This window comes from Micropterus dolomieu, linkage group LG08 (genome assembly GCF_021292245.1).
Source record: "Micropterus dolomieu isolate WLL.071019.BEF.003 ecotype Adirondacks linkage group LG08, ASM2129224v1, whole genome shotgun sequence".
Lineage (NCBI taxonomy): Eukaryota > Metazoa > Chordata > Actinopteri > Centrarchiformes > Centrarchidae > Micropterus > Micropterus dolomieu.
This window is the reverse complement of record NC_060157.1, coordinates 21,785,754-21,791,633: the sequence shown is the minus strand read 5'-3', so window position 1 is coordinate 21,791,633 and position 5,880 is coordinate 21,785,754. Positions and strand designations below refer to the sequence as shown.

The 5,880-nt window shown below is 38.6% G+C and overlaps 1 protein-coding gene across 1 annotated transcript in view; it reads right to left on the bottom strand.

Moving 5' to 3' along the window:
• LOC123975326 (kazrin-A-like) overlaps positions 1 to 5,880 on the bottom strand; it is a gene marked incomplete at its 5' end in the record, with an annotated part of 13,638 nt that overhangs the window by 4,250 nt on the left and 3,508 nt on the right. The window lies entirely within an intron of this gene.

The window sequence follows — 5,880 nt, the reverse complement described above, 5'->3', positions numbered from 1 at the left end:
TTTACTTGTGACATCACAATGAAAACGCGTCATAAAGCTTGCCAAGCGGCTTCCGGGGTCTGGCACGCCCTCAAACCAAGCTAGTCTGAGCGGAGGCCCTTTAGCTCGACTCGCCTTTGTCTGGTTTTCCATTGTAGAAATGTTGCACCTGTACCTGCTTCCAGGTACTTTTTTTCGTATCAGCTGACCTCCTTCCAGGTTCCAAGCGAGCTGAGGGATACTAAAATGTAACATGAAAACACGACAGACTGCTGATTGGTCAGAGGGAATCGTCACTATTCACTGCATCATCTTTGCCTGCGCCAGACAGACGCCAGCAACAGAAAGTTTTATATTTTACAGTTTCGTATGGAATTTCATCACTAAATCCACTTCTGAGAAGTTTTGAGGTGAGAAATCAGCTGTGAAGATTTCGAATATTGACAGTTTTACGAGAAGTGATGGCGGAACAAAAATGTGCTTGAATATTTTCGGAGTTGAGGAGCTCCGCGAGTGGCTGCGGGGGAAGCCTGCGCCAACCCGCGGGAGGAGCTTGTGAGGTCGGCCAGCCGCCCGCTCACAGAGCCCTCTGCTCCCGCCGTCACACAGACCGCTGCAGCAACAACGGCAGAGAAAAACACAGCTGGAAGGTTTTCATACCGCTTATCTGTCTTTACATTCTGAGTAATGTTGAAACGTTTTAACTTAAAAAAGAGAAAGCTGTGTGGATCGTTGGTGTGTGTGTCGCATTGAACATTACGTCGCGGCAGTTGTGTGTGGCGTCGCTATGACGACAAGCTACGTACTATCTCTGGGTACTGTCTGCAATGGAAAACGGAGCAGGGCCGAGTAGAGTCGAGTCTATGGATTTCCGCTATGGTAGCATTTTTCAGCAAGGCAGCATAGATCGTCAGAACACCGGCAACAGTTCGACGTTTAGTCCTAATGGTAAGATGTGGAACAATGATGTTGTGGACTTGTGAGTAACTTATACCATCTGCTAGGTTACGGTCGCAGTCTGAAGTGGCTTTGATTTGGATCACACTACCTTGTTTCTTACGACCCGCCCTTCTCTGCTTCTGATTGGCTAGTAGTCCTTACCTGGGAACTGTGTATGTGCAACTCCCAACAAAGATTTTGTACAAGTAAGATGCATCACTCTGTAGCTCAAGAGCGGAGAGTACAACACACAGGGTGAAAAGAGGAGCTGCAGCAATGTGCAGTATGAGAAAAATATGGTGTTTTTTGAAAATTAAACCATGTAAACCTTTTTCTGGTACAACCCCTAATTAAGATTTTGAACCTGAAAATGAGCATAATACCACCTCTTTAAATAGGACATAAAATATATATATATATTTTTTACCTTTGTTTGTTGCTTATATAGTCATGACTATTTAATGTTATAAAATAACAGATGGATATTACTTCTATTAAAGCCAAGTTTCCAGGGGCTTTAAAGGAACATGTTTGTTGGATGATTTTGTTTCAATAGGTTACTGTATATGTAAGGTGAGCTTGAGATGGAGAATTGTACTGTCAAAGAGAAAGAAATGAGCCCCACGAAAGCAGCAGGAGTCCTTATCAATCTCTTTCCAGGTTCATTTGTTTTTTTAACCTTGTCTATTGAGGCAATGAGGACATTCCCAAAGTGACACAGATAATTAAAACAATTTTTTTCAGATGGGGCTTTGGACAAACAGACACAATTTACATTATTTTGAATACAACAAAAAGAAGATACTTCAAAACCAATAAACTGTAGATATTTTGAACATGAGCTAATGACATTCACAGTGATCTACATAAGTGTCTTCAGAGGCCCACCAGTAATGAATTTCACAGACCAGTTCCATCAATTGAAAATGTTCTTTCTTCATGTGCAGGTTTTGTCTGTTCTTAATTTGATTGATTTCTTATGGATGAAGCAGGTTACTTTAGTTCCTTCAAAACCTCAAAACGACTATGTACCGAAATGTGTTTTCTCTGTTTGAAACATTCTCTTTTGTAAAGCAAGTAGTGAATTCAACATATAACAGAAGTAAACTCTAAAAAAGAGCTAAAAGTTAGAACATGTTTATTAGCTGCAGTAAAATAGGTAAATGTTTGTACTTGTATATATCAGGCTGTTTTGGATGATGATTACATTCTCATTTACCTGAATAGGCTTGTCTGTCAGAGCTTTATTTCGATGATATGCCCACAGGGAATTGAGAAGTATAGTGTATCAGTACATGTTGTAGCACCACACCTGCTGCAAATACATGTAATTATGTCTGAAGATTCCTAAAATAATTTAAAAGATGAATTAATGATTTGTCAGCTTTGGGCTTTATTTCCCTCTAACAGCTCTATTTCACACACAACTAATTGACTACAACTGCTGTATGCCTGAAACATAAAGTGTATTTTGTTCCATTTAACTTCAGCAGGACTTTTCACAATTTTGATGACGTGACATCCATTATCCTCATTTTCATTTCATTGTGGTAAAGTTTCTTAAGAGATTTCACAATTTTGTGGAAGAATGTTAACTATTATGGGAGAGAAATAATTATTTTCTTTTATCCCCTGGAATTAAAGCCAAAAGTGGTGAGATGGTTGCAGGCCAAGGGTTTTTACTGTGAGTGACAGGACATACTGATTATGTGGTTATGTGCAAATACACCTTAGGAGCAGTGCAGTATTTGGGCTATACTTTAGCACTTCTGATGATTTGCATATCTATCAACTTCATGGTTTTGAGAAATCTCATAACTGAAGCATCATTCTGTAATGTGAATCCAGATGGCTTCTGTAAAACACAAGAATTCTGGAGAGGTAAAATAGATCAAACTATTAATTGGTGCATACAAATATTCTGAGATGATCAGTTTATCTGCTTGTGGTCTGAATATTTTGTCAGAATATATATTGGCACCCTTGAACAAGCCTCAAGGACACATTTAACTGTCAGACTGATGAAGTAATTAGGTGTAACAGTACATTGCACAGTAAATCAATTATTTACTTCACTTCTTGACGTCAAGATAATAGAGAGATTTGAACATGTACCTTCCAAACTATGCTGCTCTCTGTGCAAGAATAGTACAAAACCATAAAACTTTTATATCAATGCTTTCGGCAAAGGTGTCTGACACAATAAGTTCCTCTAACCTTCTTCTAACTATAAAATATGTCTTGAATGCAAAAGTTCACATTGGAAAAGTGCAAGTGTAAATGTAAGTGGATCTTGAGTTAAGATTTTTTTTGTCAGAGATGTGTCTTGAATTCTTCATAAAAGGCTGCAGTGATAATAAGTGGAATAATTTAATTTTGCTTTTTGTTTTTGCTTTACATTGTAGACCTTAGTATCAGAGTGAGCAAGACTAAAACTCTACAGCAGCAGTATACATCAGTTATCTTGAGGGTGCTTTTTCTTCAGGCCTTTTGCTTTAATTAGATAGGGACAGCTGAAGAAAAAGGAAAGGGGAAAGAGAGAGGACAACATGCAGCAATGGACCCAGGCTGTAATCGACCTCAGACCGCAACAGTAAGGACTCAACCATAGCACACGCTCTTCCAGGTGAGCTACTGGGGTGCCCCTTAATGATGCTTGAGCTAAATGCTAATATCAGCATGCTAACATGTTTATTTAGCAATTATAATGGTTACACTGATCACCATCTTAGTTTAGCATATTAGCATGCTGACATTTCCTACTAAAACAAAGCAAAGTTTTGCAGCTATTTGTTCATAAACCAAAGTAGGGGAGACTGGGTATGGGTGAAACATGGGGAGAGTTGTAACAACACAAATTCCACCAATTAGAGATAAGAGAGGTTTCACGAGATCAATTCAGTATTTTCCCACTTTGTCCCCAATCAGGCATGGTGGTTGTCAAGGTTGGAAACAGGCACATTCAGAAAATATAGAGAAAGAAATGATTTTGTGAGAAAGTCAGAAAGTAAATTTTTGGACCAAGATATATTTTGTGTAGTATCTATACTCTTGCAGATATAATTGTATGACTTATATCAGATTAAAATGTAGTTTCTTAGGCAACATATGCATTTTTACCCTGATAATTTCAAACCTCTATGCTAATACAGCTAGCTCCACAATGTCTGAACAGTTGGGGTGGGTTGTACCAATACATACAACTAAGGACTTTCTTGATTTTAATATTTTTACAGAGTGCCCTATGCAGCCTCTAGTCCCACAAAGCCTGAACTCCAGGGTTACCAGCGTTCATTAGTCAGCTCTGTGACCACCACTTCCCGTTCACATGTTGTTCACATGTTGGGGTATCGTATCTATCGGCACAAGATCATTTCCTTACTCAGTCTCCACCGGAGGAGAGGAAAGAAAAGAGTACCGGCAGCTTGTGAGAAGTGCTGGTGCACAAGAAAAAGTCACCGTACGCCAAAGTGTAAAATATAGAAGTGCTTGTACTGTGTACTGGTGATTACCGGCCCACTTCAAGCACTGACTGTGACTCTGATTAAGAATATACACACATTGACACTCACAGATGTACAAAGATGTTCTTTAATTAGGTACATTGTAGTAGAGTTTATTAAGTAAACTGTTAAGTAAGTTTGCTCTTGTAGACAAATTTGAATACACACACACACATGCGAGTCAATCAGACATAGTATGTTACAGAGAGAGAGAAACATTATTATTTGTTTCATTATACCTGTTTTTGAAGAATATAATATGGTCTGGCATCCATTTTTGCTTCCCATGTCTAATTGCCACAACCTACCCCAGAACCTACCCTGTAACAAAGGAACACCATGTATTTGACATCAACTCATGACGTCTGTGATATTTTTGATTGAATTGTTGCCATTTGTAGTCAAGAAATGTGGATACTTTGAATACAAGTTTGAGAACTCTAGCTAAAAAAAATTTTAGTTGCTGAAGCAAAAAGTGTCACAACCATACCCGGTCTGCAGTGATGGGCAGTCGCTACAAGTAGCGCCGTTACTAGTTTACCTACGTTTCTCAGTAGCTTGGTGGTAGCGTCGCTATTTTCTGAATCAATTAGTTTTTCAGTAACGAATTGACCGAGTAGCGCGGTAGCTTCCACACATGTTACATTTTCCCAAGCATTTCTGAAGGATCAGTAAGTGACGCCATATGTAGCCGGCAGAAGAGCTTCCGTGTGACGGTGACATCACGTACCGATCCTTGGGCTGATGTCTGTGACTTTGCTGCAATAAAGATCTCGCTCTCTCTCTCTCTTTCTCGGCCATTGCCATGAATGTGTCGGTTGTTTAAGCTGGAATGTTGCCAGAGCACAAATTCACATATAAACAATAAAAAATATATAATTAATTAATAATGTGATAATTAAGTTACTTTATACAAACAACAATGGTTCTCCGTTTGTTGCAAATACATCACTAAGTAGGAGAGTTTCTGTGTGTCTGATTTAGCTCTCTCTCACAAACACACACTGTTTGGAGCAGGTTTTAAGAAGTTAGTCCAATATAAATAATAATAATAATAATAATCTTTATTTGTAGAGCACTTTTCAAAAACAAGTTACAAAGTGCTTTAAAAAGTGTAAAGACAATAATACCCAAAAGACAATAATACAAAATCAATACAAGATAAAAGCAAGAAAACATTGAAAAGACTAAAATATACGTTTAAGATAAATATAAAATTAGTAAAATAGAATAAAATAAAAGGGATAAAATAAAGTCAAATAAGATCGGGAAAGGCTCTCCTATAAAAGTATGTTTTAAGAAGGGACTTAAAAGAGTTCACTGACTCAGCTGACCTGATTTCCTCGGGCAGGCTGTTCCAGAGCCTCGGGGCCCTGACTGCAAACGCTCTGTCCCCTTTAGTTTTCAGTCGAGACTCTGGAACAGACAACAGACCTCTGCCCGAGGATCTCAAGGTACG